This window comes from Lissotriton vulgaris, chromosome 3_1 (assembly GCF_964263255.1).
Source record: "Lissotriton vulgaris chromosome 3_1, aLisVul1.2, whole genome shotgun sequence".
NCBI lineage: Eukaryota > Metazoa > Chordata > Amphibia > Caudata > Salamandridae > Lissotriton > Lissotriton vulgaris.
Window position 1 is genome coordinate 1,552,601,117 of NC_141689.1, and position 22,185 is coordinate 1,552,623,301.

The 22,185-nt window shown below is 42.1% G+C and overlaps 1 pseudogene; it reads left to right on the forward strand.

Annotated features, from left to right (window-relative positions):
• The first annotated feature begins 5,180 nt into the window (after positions 1 to 5,180).
• Positions 5,181 to 5,640, forward strand: LOC147728178 (mitochondrial import receptor subunit TOM20 homolog pseudogene; annotated as a pseudogene).
• Positions 5,641 to 22,185: the final 16,545 nt, after the last annotated feature.

Sequence of the window (22,185 nt, forward strand, 5' to 3'; positions counted from 1 at the left end):
GGGGACCCTAGGGCTAGTTTAATGACCGTGCTCTGGATACAAGCCCTACCGAACATTCACTACAACAAGGGTACCAGAGGGTCAAGGTATTAACATGGAATATTTAGATAATGGCTGAGAATTATTACCACTAGCTATACCACAACTCTTCTTTGTAAAATAAATGTGAGCCAATCAAGTGTATGGTCTCTAACACCCATCAGTCACCACTCGGAACCGCCCTTCATCATTTGGGGTTCTGTGGACCCACACACCACATTGTCTGATCTCCAACAGGAAAGGGCCTAATGGATGATAAACGGTCCCTCCTGTGGGCAGGGTGGGGTCACCTCTTGTCAAAAGTAGTTGGTTATATGAGAGTGATGTGGCTGACGGGGTAACTTGAAAAAGTGCAGTGCAGAGGAAATGTGGTATGAAACGTGCGAGTAACAATAATCGAGCAGCACTTCTGGAATCTTCCACTCCAAAGGAACCCTTGGAAAGGCTCACGTTTGTACATACCTTTGGTACACTATCCAATAACATCAAAAAAGCTGTGAAGCGACGTTGGTCTATTTTGAACTCGGGACCCCATTCCATTCAACAGCCGCTGTTTGCCTTCAAGAGAGGACCTAACCTAAGGGACAGATGGTCCACACCAGACCGCGAGAGGAAGCACCCAGGTTGGTGGGCACTTTGTGGGACTTGCCTCCGGTGTCTGGCCACCATCCATGTGGTGCCTGTCAATCATGTGCACAGACATCTAAAACCTCTGAAATAGACATCGGCACATCTAGGCCCTGGAGACAAACAAAACTCACCAACTGTAACAGTGATAAACTGATTTATCTGATCACTTGCCCCTGCAGACTCAGATACGTGGGGATGACAACTCGTAAAATCAAGGTGAGGCTGTCTGAACACAGGAGTACCATCAACTGTAAACGGCAGGCTACAAAACTCACTACCCATTTCATTAACTCAAATCACTCACCCACTTCTTTTCATTGGACGGTTCTAGAGAAACCAATCATTCCATCACACGTGACCAATGTGAGTAATTTTCTGTTAGTGAAGGAACAGAAATGGGTTCTGAAACTTGGCACTGACCGCAGAGGGCTTAATGATGACATACCCTGGTCCTCGCTGTAAGGTCAGGACTCGGCCATTTGACAATATGTCATTTATTGGTGCTCTGTTTTCATGACCAATACGGTCCTGTTGATCAATATGACTCCTCCAGTCACTGTAACCTTTTTTTCAGGAGCATTATACTCCACATACTCAAGATAGTGTTACTTATTAGGGGGTAATAATCGCTTCAGTCTGACAAACCAAGGCTTTTTATTGCTAACTTTCACAGTAACTAAGGGCCCCACATCACCCTGCGGTCAAGTCGGGTCCTGTCTAGTATCACGCCGTTGTTTGTTTACTAATGTAACCATGGCCACGAGCAACCGGGGTGTGATTTGACAATCCATCGAGTGCCCAACCAATCACAGCACTCGATGCATTGCCGGCTTATACACGACCTATGGCAAGGTTTGGCCGCGTGCCATGTGATGTATCCAGCCTATCTAGGGCAGTTTAACTTAAACCCATATTCAGCAAGCCGGCGTTACCTCCCCAGACCGCACAGATGCCGCGTTGGAGTACCGACGGAAAGGTAGGGTTTTTGGTGACATCCCAGCGATTTGGTATAAGCGCGTAGTTGTCTTGGGCACACTTTTTAATCATCATAGGGAGATAAGATGGGCTTGCAGAGCTATGATAGCATTACTCTTCCTGTCGGTGTCATGCTGCATCAGTACAGGTGCTTCCAGGCGCATTATACGATCATTAAGGTTTAAGGAGATCTTGAGCAAAGTCTATGTTGTGTGCGAACACGCTTGCGGTGGGTGATTCATTCTTGCATTTATTCACCTCAACAGAGCGGTGCTTCACCTATGTCCTGAGCCGCAACCAGGTGGGGTGAGGTCTTCACATCTTACAAATCGGGTAAGATGTACTATATGAAATTTGAAAACCTTCAAGTTCTATGAACATTGGGAGGCAGTAGTATATACAGTGCAATCGGCCTTAATTCCCTTATAGGCCTTATTAATGATGGAATTTACTCATGATAATGTGGACAAGGATGTTTGGAGACAGGTTGTGTGTGATGTACTCCTGCTATTCTTTTTAACTCTTTTTAGTGAACAACCAAATCGGAACAGTACACCTAGGAGGTCCAGGTGACTTACATGCCAGTATCTAAGTTGTTTCACTCTTTTAGAACACTATTCCTTTACACTTTGGTTTTGTTTGCAGTAGCAGTAGTCGTTATGACAAGGTCCTGAAGAAAGCAAGGCCACTTAGCCGCGAATTGCTGAAACATGTTGACCACGTTCCACTACTAGACAGTTTATAAACTTTTCTCTGTCTTGGCTATTTTTAATATTGGCATTGGAAGCTGTACCCAATTAAATTAATTTTTCTGCTTCCTAAACCAATTTTACTCACTTTATCCTCACTATTTGGTATCACATTTCCTCTGCACTGCACTTTTCAAGTTACCCCGTCAGCCACATCACTCTCATATAACCAACTACTTTTGACAAGAGGTGACCCCACCCTGCCCACAGGAGGGACCGTTTATCATCCATTAGGCCCTTTCCTGTTCGAGATCAGACAATGTGGTGTGTGGGTCCACAGAACCCCAAATGAGGAAGGGCGGTTCCGAGTGGTGACTGATGGGTGTTAGAGACCATACACTTGATTGGCTCACGTTTATTTTACAAAGAAGAGTTGTGGTATAGCTAGTGGTAATAATCCTCGTAGTTTCACTGTACCTTTTTTATGTTTCTACATCTGAACTAATGTGATTGCGTCTTTATGAACCCCGTCAAATTATATATTTGATAAGATACTTCTTGTTACTCTTTGCTTTGCTTGTGCTGTGTTTGACTCTTTGCGCATTGATCGCACAATTCACTTAATTCATGTAATAGATGGTCTTAGATTGATACACTTTGATCCAGTGAATGAATATTAAGAATGCTTTGAATAATCATACAAACTTGTAAACAAAATCCCTTGTTGGCACACTGTACCTGTTCTTCCTTTAATAAGGGCAGATACACTCTCTTCAATCATAGTAAAACTCTGCATCAGCAGTTGGAGCTAAAAAAGAAACTGTGTTTTCTAAACTTCCACATAAATCGTCGTTGCTATTCAGAGGAATATCTTTTAAACACAAATCACGGTCCACGGTCTTTAGCACTTTTGTAGCCTTGGGCATTTTGGTAACTTTCAGCATATTTGTTTTTGTTCCACCCCTTCTTCTTTTGACTGATGGCTCACGGAATAGGGGTGACCTGGCTTCATAGGGACTCAAAGAAAGACAACTAGAAGGTACAGGTGAGCCCTCTCTCCCACCAGACTCAGGTTGGCCCAAAAGGTCCTTAGGGAGGGGGGTGCTGCTGTTAAATCCACACCTCTCCTGCCCTCCTCCAGCGAAAATCGTTGTTCCGTCAGTTCAATTTCTTGCAAGAACACATTGGATGCCCTTGTCAGACATGAGTCAAGAGTGTCAACTATTTCCCCACTGGCTGTTTAGAGGTTGGTTTTCCCTTACCTATTGATGATCGGCTTGAAACCGGTTCCCTGTAGCAATTATCCAGAGGGAAAGACTTAGAAGGGGGTCCAAGCCCAGCCTTTTCCGGACGATGAAGGGTGTGGATGGGCCAAGTGCGAGATGCGCTTTTCAGTGCAAGAAGAGGCTGCAAGGTAGGATGGGGGAGTAATTCTTCCCCTCTCTTGGATGCTCCAGAAAAACAGGATGGCATCCCCACTAGCAAAAAACGTGCAACAGCTACTTGGTCACTTGTTGGCTGATAGACCTACAGAGCCCAAAATCCATTTGAGTCCCAGATAATGAGGCATGGCATGACCACCACAAAGCATTTTGAATGCTCCTGCTACATAGGACATGTGGGGACGAAGAACAGGCTAAAACCTGTCTGTGTGCATTAGAGTCTGGAGGTGGCTGTCCCGGGCTATCCCTCCTGACATTTTGCTCTGAGAAACTCAGCAACATCTGAGAGTGGCAGATAATGGATAAAATAAAATTAATTAGTCTGGTGGAAGACATGGATTTTGTTGCATCAGTGCCAAATGCCAATTTTTTAAACAGTGCTATGGGAGTGATAAAAAAAATACAATAGTGTCTGTGGAGAAAAGTTCATTGTCACAAATAATACTGCAAAATAACTTATCCGAACTGTTTTTTTCTCTATTGCCTTGCAGTGCTGTTACCACTGATATAAAAACAATATGATTGGAACAACTGTACTTAAGCCTTGTGCACACATAGACTCTTTGCCAATAGTCCCAGCTGGGGCACCTTTGTCAACTAACCTACCCTCTGCATTAAAAGGATGATATATGTGAATGTAAAGATTTTCCTAATGACAAGTTAGTTACGCTTTGGACAAAGGATTCCCCCATAAACATTTTTCAACTGCTGTGCCTGGCACCCTACAATTACTACCTGACATGACCCCATTTTGTTATTGTAATCAACTATGTCGCACCTCTACATAACACCTCTACAAGTAACACTCAAAAAGGATTGGCATGAGATAAAAAACAAAGTAGCATGCTGATTGGCCAGATGAGGTTGATGCGAACCATAAAGTCTATGATGAGATTAATCATCAGGAGAGAACCTTGAGTGGGAAATGAGTGTAAGTCTTAATATGGAGACAGGGCTATTTTACATTTTAGAGACTCTCTGCTGCATGTGCACTATTATATAGTTGAATTTGTGTAAATTGGAGGTATTTCACTTGTTTTTTTTTTATAGTCCTTCTGATTGCATAGATTATGGCATAACAATTAGAAGTGGGGACTCACAAGATTGTCTGCCAGTTTTTTACATAGCCAGTTTCACTTCCTTTGAACATCTTACTTCTTTGGATGAGAATGATTCAATTTTGCTGACATAAAGTTACGAAAAGAATCAAGGGGATCCCTTACATTCCTTCTCTAATGTTACCACAGACCCCAGAGACTTTGAAGAGTTACAAGGTTTGAGTTTGTTAATTTTCTTTTCTGGAACTTGGCAGGAATTGGCACCAAATTAACTAATCTGGACTGTGTGCAGGTCAATGGAGTGTTAGGTTGTTTCTTCTGCCTGTATGCTTCCCTTGGTCGCAGCAATGATGGCGGTCGGTAGGACAAGCGCTATCGCTGAGGGCGAGTGTGGAGCTATTCTGCTTGGTTATTGCATTTACTTAGACAGAAAAAGGGTTAGCGACCCTGGCTTTAAACACCGGCTGCAAGAACGCAGAAGGAGGCAAAAGGAGGAGAAAGACTGTCCAAGCTTCCTGATCTAAAGGATGCAGAGGCCGTTCAGAAGTTGTTTCTTGAGGAAACACAGCTTGGAGAAGAACTGCTAGCACAAGGGGAATACGAAAAAGGTGTGGATTACCTCACCAATACCATAGCTGTTTGTGGGCAGCCTCAGCAGTTACTGCAAGTTCTGCAATAGACTCTTCCACCACCAGTATTTCAGATGCTGTGACTAAACTACCAACCATCAGTCAGAGAATTGTTACTACACAGAGTTTATCAGAAGACGGTGTAGAATGAGAAGAGGCTATGATATTCTGATGTTTCTTGGATGAGAAATTGCACCTATGATGATGAAGGGTGGTGTGATCTAAAAGCCACCATGGCTCCCAATGGAGTGTATAGAGCATTTAATAAATTTTAGATGGGAGATGTAGGATTTTTTTCATTGACTTTTGATAACAAAACCTTTATATTTGCATCCAGTAAGGTACCTATAAAGGGTAATCAAATTACTTTGCTGTTAACAGTATAGTTGAAATGCACAGGTTTTATGTAGAGGCTCATTGCACATTTCACACTCCATCCACTCGGTCAAGGGTGGTTAGGGCCAAAGGAGGTCTCTTTACTTTAATTTTGATCTTGAGTATCAGAATTGTGATATTGCTTGATTCTGTTTTTCTGTTTTACCAGTCATTACCTATTCAAATTGGTGGACTACTTAATATGTTGATGATCAATTTCTATAATGATAGATCAGCATAACATGAGATTATAAATTATTTTGTACCACAGGTGTGCAGATATACATCTGAAAAGGGAATTTACTTTTTATCCTTTCGACTGCGATTTTGATGCTCATATTTGTAATCTTTATTCTAATACAGTTGTGGATTGTCTGGTGCTAGTGGGCGGGGATAAAATACACTTTTTGCATCACTCATGTAGTGGGTCACTTATTAGATTTCTGATGAAGTATAATCTTATATTTGCACACAGTTGTTGTTCCCAATCTTAACCATCTGCACCCTTGTTTGATGATCGGGGGATGTAAAATTATTGATTTTATCTTACTTTCAGAGGGCATTTCCCCCTTTGAGTCAAACCTCTTGGATGGACCCAATTGTGCCAGTGTTCATAACCCATTTTCAATGCAAATACATTTGGGACAAGGCCCTAAAACTTTAAGTAAGAGAATGGCAGAGGATCAACATGTTAAGACCAAAAGGACTATGTGGAATCGGTCAAAGGTTAACCCCTCATAACTGCTTTTGGATTTGTACCCTAGGAACGAGTAGCATGCTTGCTTTGTCTGGAAGAGAATGCTGAAGTAAGACAGAGCGTTACTTCCTTTGAATCATTCTGCAGCTCACTTAAATCTATGTTGACTAATTCTGTAAGCTCTAGTAGGGCAAGGCCTAAAGGGTGACTTGATTTGCCCTGTATCACTGCACATTTTTCTACAATAAAAATGTCATCGTGTATTCAATCTGAAATTCGGACTTGTAGACAAGGGTATAACAAAGCATTGTGACTAACCCTGGGCGAAGCACTACGCTACGCTCGCGGAGTTTGCGAAGTTTGCGCAACTTCGCACTACGCGAGCTGCACGTAGCACAGTGCGAACACGCATAGTGCAGCGTAGAGTAGTGCAGCGCTCATTTTTTGCTTGTTCGCTGTCCTGAACGTCATGTTTGCGACCGCGAGCAAGCAAAATGACATCCCGGCGAGATTCTCAATGCGGGGAGGTAAGTTTTCTCATTGTGAGTGGTTGCGCATGCTCGCAACCGCTCTCAATGAGAAACTACCAGTTCGCGTTGAGAAAGCTGCAGCTCGAGTAATAATCTACTCGAGCAGCAAAAAACTACAGCTCGCACTTTGCAAGATGCCGTTTTCAATGATTGCACAGTGCCGGATGCTTGTCCGCACTGTGCAATCATTGAAAATGCATCTTGCACAGTGCGAACATGCTACTACGCAGCTCGCGTAGTGCTACGTGAAGTTCGCGTAGTGCGAAGTGCACTTCGCGTAGCTTCGCGTAGCGCTACTTCGCGAACTACGCCCACCCTTAATTGTGACATAGAAATGCCCACATACGGGAGAAAGCGTAGACATCCTTTATTGCAGGTGGTGTCACTAATGATACTGTTGCATTTTGAAAGGTCAAGAACTCCTTGTATTTTAATTAAGGTCCCCCCCCAGTGTGGAAGTTTTGATATAGGCATCTAGGTGGTAGATCCTTTTAATTGATTTATTAGGTTCTTGCCATCTCGCTGAGATTGTGGCGAACATAGAGTAAGAACATTTAGAAACTGCTTGTCTCTGTCTCCCTTTTGATATGCAGGGGGCTTTCTCTGCCTTCAAGAAGAGCCAAAACAGTAAATCACCGGCGCCCAATCGGGGTCCCGATGGATGTTATTAAAAATAATATGTATTTTTTGCCCCTTTAATAACTAATGTCTCATGGGTTGCAGCAGGGAGCCCTTTGCATCTGCCATGATCAAAGGTCCTCATTGTCTCTATATTTAAGAAAGGAGGCAAGAGGTAGCTTATATATTATCATTCTATTTCACTTTTGGTCTCCACTGTTAAAAATCATTCATATAATTCAGTTGGCAAGATTGAAAGCGTGAGTTGAGCAGAATTCTGTTGTATTAGATGTTCAATATTTTTTCTAGCAAGAATTTGGGACTGTGAACAGTGGCTTGAATTTGCACTTGCTTATTAGCAAGTACATGATGTTCAAGAAAGTCTACGCATATCTTGCTTTCATGAGCCTCAGTTGTGATGTTTGATTGTGCAAACCGTTCAAAACTCTGGTATGTTATAACATCAATGTGGGATGGCTAAACCAATAAATTGTCTTCTAAAAAAATGCATTCTGATGTTTCTGCAAAGGTCTATTTTGGCCATAATGGTGATTGTTCTGAAACAAGTAAAATTAATAGGACAGCTTGTCAGGACTGTGTACGGTATCTTTTCTTTTCATCCTTTACATGAATGGACTACAGGAAATACTTGAGACGTTTGCTTTGTTAATGGATAAAGTGCATCTGAAGACAAATTGAACAAAATCTTTCAACACAGTTTGTGGGTCCAAATCAATGAAAACATACCAACATTCTATTTGTGGATCGGTGCTGGGGAGTGTCCATGCTGTTAATTATTTAGGGATACCCTTGGATGCCAATTTTAGCCGGGTAGAGTTCGCTTGGTGTCCCGAGTATTCACCGGGGATCCAGCACGGACTCTTTAGAGACGGCGCATTGCTGTTGCTCAAATTCCGTGGCGACAGTCCTGACTAACGACCTGTGTGGCGTTTTAGTTATCACATTTCTGTGCAACGTCTCTGTCCTGAAGATGGTCCTACGGATCGACTTGACCAGCATGGACCGAAACGTCGACGCTTAACACCTGTCACGCAACACACTGTATAATTCACTGTAGAATTTGATTTGTGAATTTGTATGTGTAAATAGTTATCTGCATGTGGTCCATATATCGTAGCCACATGTTATGCTGAAGGTGTATGTAGACTACCGATTATTGTATATGTCTTGGTAGTCTGTCTGTTGCCAGTTCTTAAATTCTTTTCATGCATTTAAAAAATGAAAATTAAAAATCAAAAATAAATAAATTATATATTTTTGATATAAACCCTTTGGTTACCATATTGATTTGTGTGATCACTAACGTGACATATATAAATGCAAAGTTGTTGTTGTTAATGATTCCTACCTGGACATTTAGCTTATATATTTAATTTTAGCTGGGGGCATCTTTATAATATTCAAAAATACTATACTTATACTATTAAGTGCCTGAAATTTGTTTGGGTGGTAAAATCGATCTTTAGGCTTAAAGTTTAATTAGGCATAAAATCCTTAAGTGAGATGCTTACCGGGTATAAAAGCAAATATGTAGTCACATTTGGTGCTGGTTCATGGGGTATGCAGAAACAGGTAGTCTGAAAGATGATACAAATAGCTTATTAAGAAGATTGCAGGCTGCCTCGAAAAGTTACTATATCTATATTTGTGACTCTGAATCAGGATTGTCCTATCTGGTGAGCTTTCCCCAAAACTGTCTTTTATTTCCATGGGATTTGATCTGGGCAAAGCCGGAAGGCAGTTTTACAAGTGAAATTATCTTTTATTTGTTGTTGAACAATGTTTTAAGGCTTTCATGGTTGTCTTTAATTGAAGAGCTGTGCGGGCAATTGGTGACACCGAAATCTTTAGCAACAGTAAATCCATTAGGCTTCTTCTAAACATACACTTCAACATTAATGTTTTAAGTATTTTGAGGATTAGCTACTAGACAGTACTGTAAGTTTTAAATTAGAGTTCACTACATTTTATTGACCAAGGCCTCTATGAAACCTTAACTTTCTTTTGAGGTTAATTCATATCATAGATTTTACCTCACTCATTTTTGGCTTAATCTGCTACATTTATTGATTTAATTTTTCAAGTGTTGTTCTTGGTTTCCAAATTAGAAACCTTTTATACTCTTTGGTAATTAAGTACAGTGCAGCATTTAATAGCTTTAATGAAGCTGTTTTCGTTAAATTATGACGTTTATGAATTTTGACTGTGATTTGTCTGTGTAACCTTTATGGTTTTTAATAGCTCAATAAAGTATGTTTTGATCTGCGCCTTTATATTTCCGATGCCTCTATGTTTTACATTATCTTTTATGTTTTGGGTTTATGTTGTTTAAATGTGATGGCGCACTGGTTTACATCTCAAACGTTTGTAAAATCACCAAAGATAATTTTCGATTGGTTGAAGCACTGTAAGGGAGTAAACATCCGAAATACATTTCTAGCTTGTGAAGTCAAATATGACTCCGAAATGAGGACCAGTAATCATTAATTAATATCAAATGGGTTTATTTCCTAATACTGATAAATCCAGTATACAAAAAGTTAATAAGATACAATAATATAGTTTGTAGACTAACATTTTCGAAGACAGATGTTACATAAAGAAACTTCTCCTTTCAAATCTAAACGTAGATAGAGGACAAATTAGCAAAAAGGAAATTTCTATCCAAGGAGCATAGAAAGTGTTAGCATGAAGGTGTTAATTAAAGTAGTGTTTTACACAAATCATTACACTCAGGAAGGAAAAGCCCAGGAAAAGAGAGATATTGGTTCCCTCTTAGAGCCAAGAGGAAGTCTACCTAACTAACTATGGAAACACCAATTAAATATAACAGTAGCTTCAAAAGCATCCTTTTTTCTCCTAACACCACCAGGAGCCAACCGAGTTGTTGACTGTGAAGAACATTAGCACACTTTCTCATGTTCCCATCGCATCGAAACTGGGACTGCAGCGGTCAACCTTGAACATCCTGCCATCATGGTACATGATAAAGAGAAGGTGCCCTGTGACTATGATTTTCTTCGTGTTTTCTGACAAGATACTCCCCCCAGGCCTCACTACCAGATGTCTAATGCAAAGCATTTCTCTAACTAACAAGAAATATGATAATACACTTGCAAAAGGAAAAAGCAACATACGGGTCGGGTTAAAACACATTTTCAGTTAGGGCATAAAGTCAGGCTTAGTTAAGTCAATATTCAACATGAACTTTGGTTTCACAATTATGCATACACATGATAGATTAAGAATAAATGTGAGACGTGAATATAAAAGAAAACATGATTACATTGAACAATGAAAAAATATAACTCTTACGCATGAGTTATGGATCACTACAATAATTACATTTCATTAATTTTATTAAACGCATTACGCATGTTAATAAATGCACACACTGAAAACAAATATTGTATATGCATACATAGGTATATGATTGTTGGCGTATTCAAAGTGGTGCCTAAATTACCCTGCTCCAAATGTTTAAAGGTCTGTATCACAAAGGTTGAGCCAAGTTTGATGAACTTTTGCCATCTGCACGTTATGGTCATTGATGTGAAGTCACATTTTTTGAATTCACGTGCATTTCCTTAAATTTCAGTAAATTGTGTACTGAATGAAATGCTACAAAGGTAAGTTAATCGCAAAAAGTGTATATCGCTAAGGAAAGTGATGTTGATTTCATATTAGCTTTACAGAAAAGAGGGACATGCTTCCAGTTTAACAAAGTCACATTTTGTATTCATAATGAAAAATAGAACTTTGTTATTTTCACAGGCCGAAGGTATAAATATTTGACTTTTTGAATGAAAGCAGTATTTCAGTTTTTAATGTTTCTTCCTGTGTGTCTAAGTAAATTCAGGACTGACATCACCTTGATCTTGCAGTGCTTCAATTCAAACAAAATAAGAAAAAATCTGGTTCTTCTATTTTGTGCATCACCACATTTAGTTAGAAATTTGTTTTCCTGTGAGTATAGATCATCATGTGCATTGCCTGCTCTTGGTCTTTGCTTAAACATTCCAATGTGTTAGTCAAATGTTCTTTAATTTAATTGTCAGCTACAATAATATGCAGTTATCTTACAAATCCAAAATATGTCTTCATGGGACAAAGGCTCTCTGGACAAGGAATACATCTTCAAACTGTGCAGAAGTAATTTATGAAAAAGATGCAAGTTTGGAAGTATTTTTCAAGTAGTAAAAACAGACCAACCGGAATACTTCTATATATCTTTATCTCTACACATATCTATATCTCTCTCTATCTCTCTCTCTCTCTCTCTCTCTCTCTCTCTCTCTCTCTCTATATATATATATACATATATATATATATATATATATATATATATATATATATTCACAGAAAAAACCATAGGTTATAGTGGATATATAGTTAGGAATTTGCATTTACAAAACCTTGAAAATTCAATGAAAAAACCATTGGTTTTAGGCCATATATAGTTAGGGATTTGCATTTACAAAACCTTATTTTACTCGCATAAAACCATTGAAATTCCATATATAGTTATAAGCGCTAACTATATATCGCGCACCCGCAATCCACTGCTGATGATGTCACATATTACATCATTCATGACATGGTTAGTGACATCACTGATGACATCACTGATGACATCTCAAATGACATCACTGATGACATCACTGATGACAACATGCAGTGACTGTATGTTTCTGTAAAGTTAAAATATCTCTTACATATTGAAGAATGAGTGGATATATAAGTGTCTGGATGAAGGATTTAGTAGGTGCATGACTGACTGTATGAGTGAGTGATTAAATGTGTCTCACTGAGTGCATGGGTTAGTGACTAAACTGTCTTAATTTGTACATCATTATGTCTGTTGTTCTGTAAACTGTTGCATGTGTTGATAAGTAGCTATATGAGTAACTATATGGGTTATTGATTGGTTGCCCAAGTATTTGTATGGGATACTGAGTGTGTGTGTAGGTGGCTGGGAGGTGTATGACTCTGTGCATAGATGTGTGAGCAGTTGATTCACTAGATGTATGGTTTCAAAAGTGCATGTGGAAACAGCTGTATGGGCGGTTGACTGTGTGCATGAGTGCATTGGAGAGTGAATGGATATCTCAGTGCTACATGTCAAAGTAAGTACATATGTAAAACACAGTACATGTGAGAGTTGACATATATAAATAACTGTGCATAAGAGCCAGTGAATGTGTGAGTGGCTGTATGGATCATTGTGAACTTGTATCAGGGATTGTATAATAGAGTAAATATGTGTTAGTATATGTTTGAATAAGTAAATTTTGTATAACTGTATAGTTGAGGAAATGGAGGTGTGATTGATTCTTTGCATGACTGACTAGGTGTGTGAGTAACTCCATGGATGAGTGACAGTCTGTGAGTGTCTGTTTACACTGATTGTATCTAAGGTTATATTAGAGTCTGAAGAGGTTCATCGTATTATCACATGAATGATATCATCAGTGATGTTATCAGTCATGTCAAATGAGATGTTTTCAGTGATGTCATCAGTGATGTCATTTGAGATGTCATCAGTGATGTCATCAGTGATGTCACTAACCATGTCATGAATGATGTAATATGTGACATCATCAGCAGTGGATTGCGGGTGCGCGATATATAGTTAGCGCTTATAACTATATATGGAATTTCAATGGTTTTATGCGAGTAAAATAAGGTTTTGTAAATGCAAATCCCTAACTATATATGGCCTAAAACCAATGGTTTTTTCATTGAATTTTCAAGGTTTTGTAAATGCAAATTCCTAACTATATATCCACTATAACCTATGGTTTTTTCTGTGAATTTCATTGGTTTTTTAATAGCAAATATGAAAAGCTTTAAAATGTCAAGTACGTGATAGATGAAAATTTTTTCGTATTTATGCACGCTGATGTGCTTTGAACGCTGCACCCCCCCCTCCCCTCTTTTGTCTTAGTAGTACTCTCTCTTTGCAGATAGTGAACGGTAGTTAACGCAAGCCTTTCCCCCCTTTTTAATCCGTCGTGCCTGCTTGTCTCTCCATTTGATTGATTGTTGTCCAAGCATTTACTGTTTTAGAATTGGTTCTCTTTGGTTCATTCTCTATTTACAAACAAGCACAAAGTCGCAATACTCTGTTTAGTCTTTGCAGATAGTGAAAAATCGTGTAAAAAAAATAAAAGTAATCGAGCAAAATCAGTAGGCCACTAATTGGATCTCTTTTTGACCTCGCTAAAATAGAAATATTAGGAACAACCCTTCATGAGAAATACGAAAATAGTGAGATGAACTGAGCTCCACACCATGAGGGCTGCAAGACAGCTCGGCTCCATCACCCATCCCGCACAAAATAACGACAAACCCTATGCAAATATTAAAAATATAGACAACACACCAGCAAAGAAACAGGGTAAAACATTTTATTAAAAAACTATTTACATAACGTTGGTTTATAAGATGATATCAGTAGTGGACCGATGTGTGAATAGATCAAAAGCAGCACAAGGCTCCAAGATCCGGATGGCAAGCTCCTGGATGTTGGGTGCCATAGTTTAGAGTTCTGACTTTGGGCCTTTTTCAATGCCTGTGCTTTGTTGAATCAAAATGGCGCCTTGACACAAAGCTGACTCAAGCGTTGCTACTGATGCTATGCAGACCAAAACTGGTTTTCAGTTTGTACATTTTTCTAGATTTTTCAATCCAAGTTTGGTTGACTTTGTAGAACGATGGCTTCAAATTTTCAACATACGGTGTGGTGGCGCTGACTGGGAGGGGGCGCTTCCCTCCTGCCCCCTCCCCAAGTAAGATTTTCATACGTGAAAGTACGTTAATGGTTTTGGTCCCTGAGATGCTTCGATGTCACTGCCATTCTCAAATAGCATAAGTTCTGGATGTTGGGTGCCATAGTTAAGAGTTCTGAGCAGTGCTTGTTATACTGTCTGAAGCTTATTTCCACCTACTGCAGCTTCACTATTCTCAAAGTAAGTGAGTGTCGTTTGTGGACCTGACTGCATAAGAAAGCAATGTGATATGTTAGCTTCCTAAACAGCTTGACGGAGGCCCCTGAGGGGCGGTGTGATGGCCATGGACTCGGAGAAGACGCTTGGCTCCGACACCCTCCCCAAGTCTTATAGCACTGGTGTAGCCTGAGATCGCCCCCGACATAGGCGGCCGGCTCCCGGGGTCCGGCGGAACTTTTTGCCTTTTGATGACTCTTCAATTCTGGACCTTGTCCCACAATCCGTTTGACCTGAAGACAAGCTGTAGTGGGGCGCCCCTTTACCGTTTTAGTTGCCATTCCGCCCGCTTTTGCTACACTGTGCCTCTTCCGCCATTCAGCTGTTTACCGCCCGCTCTTGCGACTACAGCGTCTCGCTCATCATGTAGTTGAGTTGCTCCCGCTCTTGCGGTGCAGCGATAGGCGGCTGCCACAGGACTCTCAAAATGGCGGCCGGCTCTTCGGTTTTGGGCCTGGTCCACTAAAATGGCCCTGGGACACCTTGGAACTCGGACGCTTCCCTGATAGGGCTTGGGTCCCATTCTCGAAAAGCGTCCCCTCAGCCGTGAAGATTCTACAAAAGTCTTGGGGGCCTCCGACTCCCGCAGGCTTCTGGTGGGGAGCGGCTGCCATGATTGCTCGTGGAATGGCCACGACGGAGCTACGAGATGGTAGTGGTCTCATGCTGACGCCAGCTTTAGTCTGAAACATCCAGAAACACTGTAGACTACCAATTCGATCAGTTCCGGTAGCGCCCCAACATGACCCGGAAGAGAAGAACTTGCCCTCCCCTCTTTGACTGATGGTTCTTGTTGCCTGTCCCCTCTGTTGTCATTTAACAGAACTTTTTGGACTGCTGAAAGGGGTTGTGTTCTGAACGCTGGTTGGTGGAGACATTTTGACTATATTCTTGACCTACGTTGTCGCGTAATGCGTTATATGACACGCCGCGTTAGCGCACCCGGAAGTGATCCGAGGCGCGGCGCGCAGCGCGTAACGTAAGCATAACAGGTCATGTGACTTGTTAATAAAACTTTTCATTGGTTCATTTTACTTTTGTTAATTTAATGATGAAAAGCTTGGTCATATGACCTAAAAATTACGCTTTTTATTGTTTTCGAACAATATTTTTTTTCAAACATATGTTATAATATTCCAGGCTAATGTACTTTCCCGGAAAATTTACAACTGTCTTGTAAGTAAAATATATTCCTTTTTCGAGAAAAAGGGCGTTTCTTCCTTCCATGACGGAGCCGTTGAGTAAAAGAGATTCGGCCTGCTGTCTTAGTCGCCGATACGCCTGATTATCAGATTCTTATCGATCACTTTATGTTGCAGACATGAAAAACACAACTGCCCTTGACCATTTATCTTTACTGCGTTCCTACATATTATACCTTTTATCCGTCATGTAATTGGACTGCTTTATTTCACTTGCCTTTTACTGATTCGAAAACAGTGACTAAAAGTAAAAACTTTACCAATGTAAATACTACTACCGTATTTTGTTTTAAAAACCTTTATTGTGAAAATGTCAGTATACAAATACGGGCCTATAACCACGTGGGCCGGCCACGGAGCAAACTGAAATCGTATATGATGAGGACACATTTACACTGTAGAGGAACGTAACGAGCGGGCCATTAGGTTGCAAGAACTAAGGTGTCTAACAGTTGCGGAATCGGTGGACATACATTTTGTAATTAAAATAGGACAGGGCCACTTACAATAACATTTTCTAGATATACATTTGCGGGCAAGGAGTTACGAGTCCCATTTATACCGGCGCCATTTTGGGCGAGGCCGGGCAGGTCCAAGATATAGTCAAAATGTCTCCACCAACCATCGGCCAGACCAGAACCCCTTTCGGCCCTTTATGCTACAAGATGGTGTCTTCCATTCAGAAAATATTGTTGGCAGCATTTTGAAAGGAAACAGAAACAGCCGTTCTCCTAGTGAGTTTCACATTGTTACATTTAGGAAGAATGTTGAAGAGTAGTATGTGGAAAATCTGAAGCCATTTTTCTACAAACTCTCAATCAGACTTGGATGGAAAAAAAAAACCTGAAGAATGTACAAACTGAAAACCAATTTTTGTCTGTATAGCATCAACAGTAACGCTTGAGTCAGCTTTGTGTCAAGCCGCCATTTTCATTCACTCAATAGCGTCCCCCTACACACATTCGGGGACCTGGTCGTGTCTTCAGATGAAACGGATTGTAGGAAAAGAAGCAGAAAGGAAAAGGAAAAAAGTTCCGCTGGACACCACCTTGGGCAATAGTGAAGCTGCAAAAGGTGCAAATAAGCTTCAGACAGTCTTCAACTTACTCTGATTCTTATAATAAACTTCAGATAGTCTTACAAGCACTGCTCAGAACTCTCAACTGAGGCACTCAACATCCAGGACTTGCCATTCGGATCTTGGCGCCTTGTGCTGGTTCCGACCTATTCACACATCGGTCCACTACTGACATCACCTCATAAGCCAACGGGGCACCCCACGCCGACTTTCGGCGCAGCATTGTAGGATGGCCACACCAGTGCGGCAACTTGCTGGACACAACATCGGGGCCATCCAGATCTCGGCGCGTTCGACTCACTGTACCGCAACAGTGACCGCAACTCAGCTGGACACGCCGTCTTTCGGCGCAGCATTGTAGGATGGCCACACCAGTGCGGCAATTTGCTGGACACCACCTCGGTGCCATCCGGATCTCGGCGCGTTCGAGTCACTGTACCGCAACAGTGACCGCAATTCAGCTGGACACGCCGTCTTTCGGCGCAGCATTGTAGGATGGCCACACCAGTGCGGCAATTTGCTGGACACCACCTCGGTGACATCCGGATCTCGGCGCGTTCGAGTCACTGTACCGCAACAGTGACCGCAACTCAGCTGGACACGCCGTCTTTCGGCGCAGCATTGTAGGATGGCCACACCAGTTCGGCAATTTGCTGGACACCACCTCGGTGCCATCCGGATCTCGGCGCGTTGTGCTGCCTTCGGCCTATTCGCACATCGGTCCGCTACTGACGCCGCCTCACGTGCCAACGGATTTTCTACGCTTTTTGTAGCCCTATGCCGCATAACAGGTCATGTGACTTGTTTATAAAACTTTTCATTGGTTCATTTTACTTTTGGTTTCCTAAAGATGGAAGGCTTGGTCATATGACCTGAAAATAACACTTTTCATTGGTTTAGAAATTTTTTTTTTCCCAAACGATGAAAGCCCCACCTTGTTTCTGGATCATTCAGACTGAAGCTGGCGTCAGCATGAGAGCACCACCATCTCGTGGCTCCGTCGTGGTCATTCCGCGAGCAATCATGGCAGCCGCTCCCCACCGGAAGCCTGCGGGAGTCGGGGGCCCCCAAGACTTTTGTAGAATCTTCACGGCTGAGGGGACGCTTTTCGAGAATGGAGCCCAAGCCCTAGCAGGCAAGCGTCCGAGTTCCAAGGTGTCCCAGGGCCATTTCAGTGGACCAGGCCCAAAACCGAGGAGCCGTCCGCCATTTTAAGAGCCATGTGGCAGCCGCCTATCGCTGCACTGCAAGAGTGGAAGCAACTCAACAACATGGTGAGCGAGACGCTGTAGCCGCAAGAGCGAGCGCAACTCAGCTAGATGGCCGCCACCTGGGGAGGCCCATTCACGCCGCCTCCCCCACCCCCGGGCCGCCGCACGCCAATTTTCGGAGCAGCATTGTAGGATACCAAAACCAGTGCGGCAGTTTACTGGACATCACCTGGGTGCCTGTCGTACATGTTGTGTCAGCCATGTGACACTGGACACAGTCCCATCAACATCTCAACGCGTTCTGCTGCCTTGGGACTATTCGCACAACAGACCGCTACTGACGAGGCCTCCCCCCGCACCACCCGGGACGCCCCACGCTGTTTTTCTGTGCTGCATTGTAGGATCCCAAAACCAGTGCGGCACCCAGGCGACATCACCTGGGTGCCGTCCAGAACTCTGCACGTTGTGCTGCCTTGGGACTATTCGCACAAAAGACAGCTTCTAACCATTGTTGCTTTTTGTGTTGAAAAATGTTTAAATGTTTTTAGTTTTTGTTCCGTTCGTTATAGTTAATAGTTAATAAAGTTTTATAATCTTACTTTGTTGGAGTGTTATCTATTTTTTTAAAAACGGGTGAATGGGGCCTTGAATCGGGTTATTGTCATGTGTGGGCTTTGGAAGTGTGCTGCTGCAGGATCGGACATTTCAAACTCAAATGCACGTTCTTTTTCTTACCTTTCCGAAGCATGGAGCGCAATAGCAGGCAGAGAAAGGGTGATGCACGTGTTGAACACTACCTGACCTGGCAAGTTGCTGGCAGTGCCCCCCCCCCCCGCCCGCTAAAGAAAGAGGACACACACACACCGCCGCCCCGAGTACTTCACAAATCTTTAAAAGACCATGCGCTTGTTCATGAGGCTCAAATGGTTTATCACCTCTTCTAGAACCCCTGCATCGACCCTCTGACGTTTCCTGGAAAAATTACCATGTAACACAATACCAAGCCCTGTCAGCTGAAACCCCCAAGGAATCGTGGGGCATATTATCAAGGGGGTTTATCTCCGCTTTTTTGGCTTTAAAAGCCAAGAAAGCGGAGATAAAAATATCTCCCTATTACCAAGCTGTCGCTAACACCAGTTAGTGACAGCTAAAAGGAGATAGCGACCATCTTGGGCCCCGCTTTGCATGTCAGTGATACTTATCACTAATGACATGCAAAGTGGCGTGCCAAGATGTTAGCGACTGGAAACAGTCCCTAACATCGCTATCTTCTATTACCAACTTTTGGAGATATTCGCGCTAAGCGCGAATATCTCCAAAATCTAACACCTGCCCTGAGCAGTTCTTAGCCATGTTATCCAATGGGAGGTGGATAACATGGCTAAGAGCATTTGCTCGATAATACATGAATATCGCTGACTTTTCTGCGATAATAGCAAGGTTTATCTGCGATAAAAATCGCCGATGTGCGGCGATAATTTTTGTCTCTAAACAAGTTAGAGACAAAAATTATCGCTAGTTGTTCGTAATATGCCCCCGGGTTTTTGCTTGCAGAAATCGGGAGGCGGGAGACTAGCACTGAAATCAGTAGTCACACGCCTGAATCGGGAGGGTTGGCATGTCTGAATTCTCTACAGCTGGGGCCATAAACTACATCCGCAGGGGTAGGTGATAGCCTAGGTCCGGCCTGGACAATCGGACACAGAGGAAGAGGAGTGTCAGAGGGTGCGGTAGTGAATAGGGTGAAAGAGAGGTGTCGGGAGGGCACAGGGTGTGATTCTCAGAGAAGAGCAGCGCAGATGGGGGGAAGTATATGGCCCATGCATGAGAGAGAGAGCGGGGATGACCAGTGCGTGGGGGAGATGGTTGCGAGGGTGGGGAGCCATGCTGAGGATCGGCGGCGTGCAGAGAGTGGGCCTGGTCAAGGCATCTAAAATGGCTGCCGTGCACGACAAAATTGTGGCATTGGACAAAAAGGCAAGATGGCGCAGACAATGTTTTTCAATAAGGATTCATTTATAACAAAATATTTACTCGCAGTGACAAAATGGTGGTCAACACTTCCTGATTTCCATCGAATCGAACGTTAACAAACGTCACGCAGCAAAAAAAAAAAAAAAAAAAGCTCACGCACAGAGCAGTTTTTAACCATGTTATCCAATGGAAGGTGGATAACACGGCTAAGAGCATTTGCTGGATAATGCATGAATATCGCTGACTTTTCAACGATACTCATGCGTTGTGGCCGATGTGCGACGATAATTTTTGTCTCTAAACAATTAAAACGTAGCACAAAATGGCGAATTCCCGTTTCGCTACCAGTTTGCGGCCCAGTTCGCGGCCCGTGAAGCGCTTCTACCGTGAAAAATCTTTTTTTTTTTCTTTTCCCCACGGGACCCTTTAATAACCCCAACAACATTCCTAGGGGGTCAAGAGGGGGATACCTTGCCCCCTTTCATTAAATTCCCCTTTCGTTTTTCACCTCTTCTTCTCTCTCGATCCTACCGAGAGACAAGATGGCGGCCGCTCCGGACGGTCACGCAGCAAAAAAAAAAAAAGCTCACGCACAGCCGCTGGAAGAGATGTATCAACATATATCAGCCTCCTCAGCCACCCTCAGGACACATAGGGGATTAGGATACGTCTCCCGCACCCCCTTATACCTAATAATTTAATTAACGAAGCACAAAATGGCGAATTCCCGTTTCGCTACCAGTTTGCGGCCCAGTTCGCGGCCCGTGAAGCGCTTCTACCGTGAAAAATCATTTTTTTTTTCTTTTCCCCACGGGACCCTTTAATAACCCCAACAACATTCCTAGGGGGTCAAGAGGGGGATACCTTGCCCCCTTTCATTAAATTCCCCTTTAGTTTTTCACCTCTTCTTCTCTCTCGATCCTACCGAGAGACAAGATGGCGGCCGCTCCGGACTGTTTAGAATGTTGACAGACACCGGAGAGCCAATCAGCTTTCTGCGCGCAAAGTTCCGAAACGCGAAAAGTAAGCGAACCGGATCGCTGCCCGGAGCGCTGTTACAGATATATATCTTGATTTAAACGTTAATTTCTCAAAATTCACTGAAGCACATATATTGAGACCTAGCAAAGGCACATCGGGCTAACAGTCCCTACAATTTTGCCAAGTTTCGTGCAAATCCATTCAGCCGTTCGAGCTAAAAGTGAGTCCAACCGCCCTATGGAAAACTCAATGTAAAAAACGCGTTTTGGGACCCCCCTTTTTTCTCAGCCCCCCCTTGACGAAACCCCACCAAATTTTCAGGGGCTGCTCAGAAACAAAATGTGCCATTTTCCTGAACTTTTCAGCCGATTCCGTCCACAAACGCCAAAGTTATTAGACATAGAATTTTCAGAAATGCCATAGGGAATTAATCCTAACTATATATACCTACTGGCGATAGCCAGTAGGTAATATATATATATATATATATATATATATATTCACTGAAAAAACCATAGGTTTCAGAGACGTTATAGTTAGAAAGTAGCATTTAAAAAACCTCTGAAATTCGCTGAAAAAACCATACATTTCGGTGACGTTTTAGTTAGGAATTAGAAATTAAAAAACCTTTGAAATTCACTGACAAAAAAAACATAGGTTTCAGTGAATTTCAAAGGTTTTTAAATGCTAATTTTTAAGTGCAATAGTAGTGATACCAATTTTTTTGTATTGAATTTCTACAGTTTTTTAGCTGTTTATTTATAAATATTTTTTTTATTAAACAACATTACAAATTTTTCAGAAAATTGCACACACAAAATTTACCAAAAATTTAAAACGGAAATATTTTTAATTATTTCGTTTTCTTTTGTATTTTAAAATATTTATATAATTTTCTTTCCAACATATTTTTGGGAGTCGCGCACCCAAAGCGTACCTACTGCAGCGGGTCCGTGTAGTCTAGCTGCCATTTTGGAAAAGTCGTGAAGGATCCGAATGTTACGTGGTGTGCGCTACCGCTACGCGACC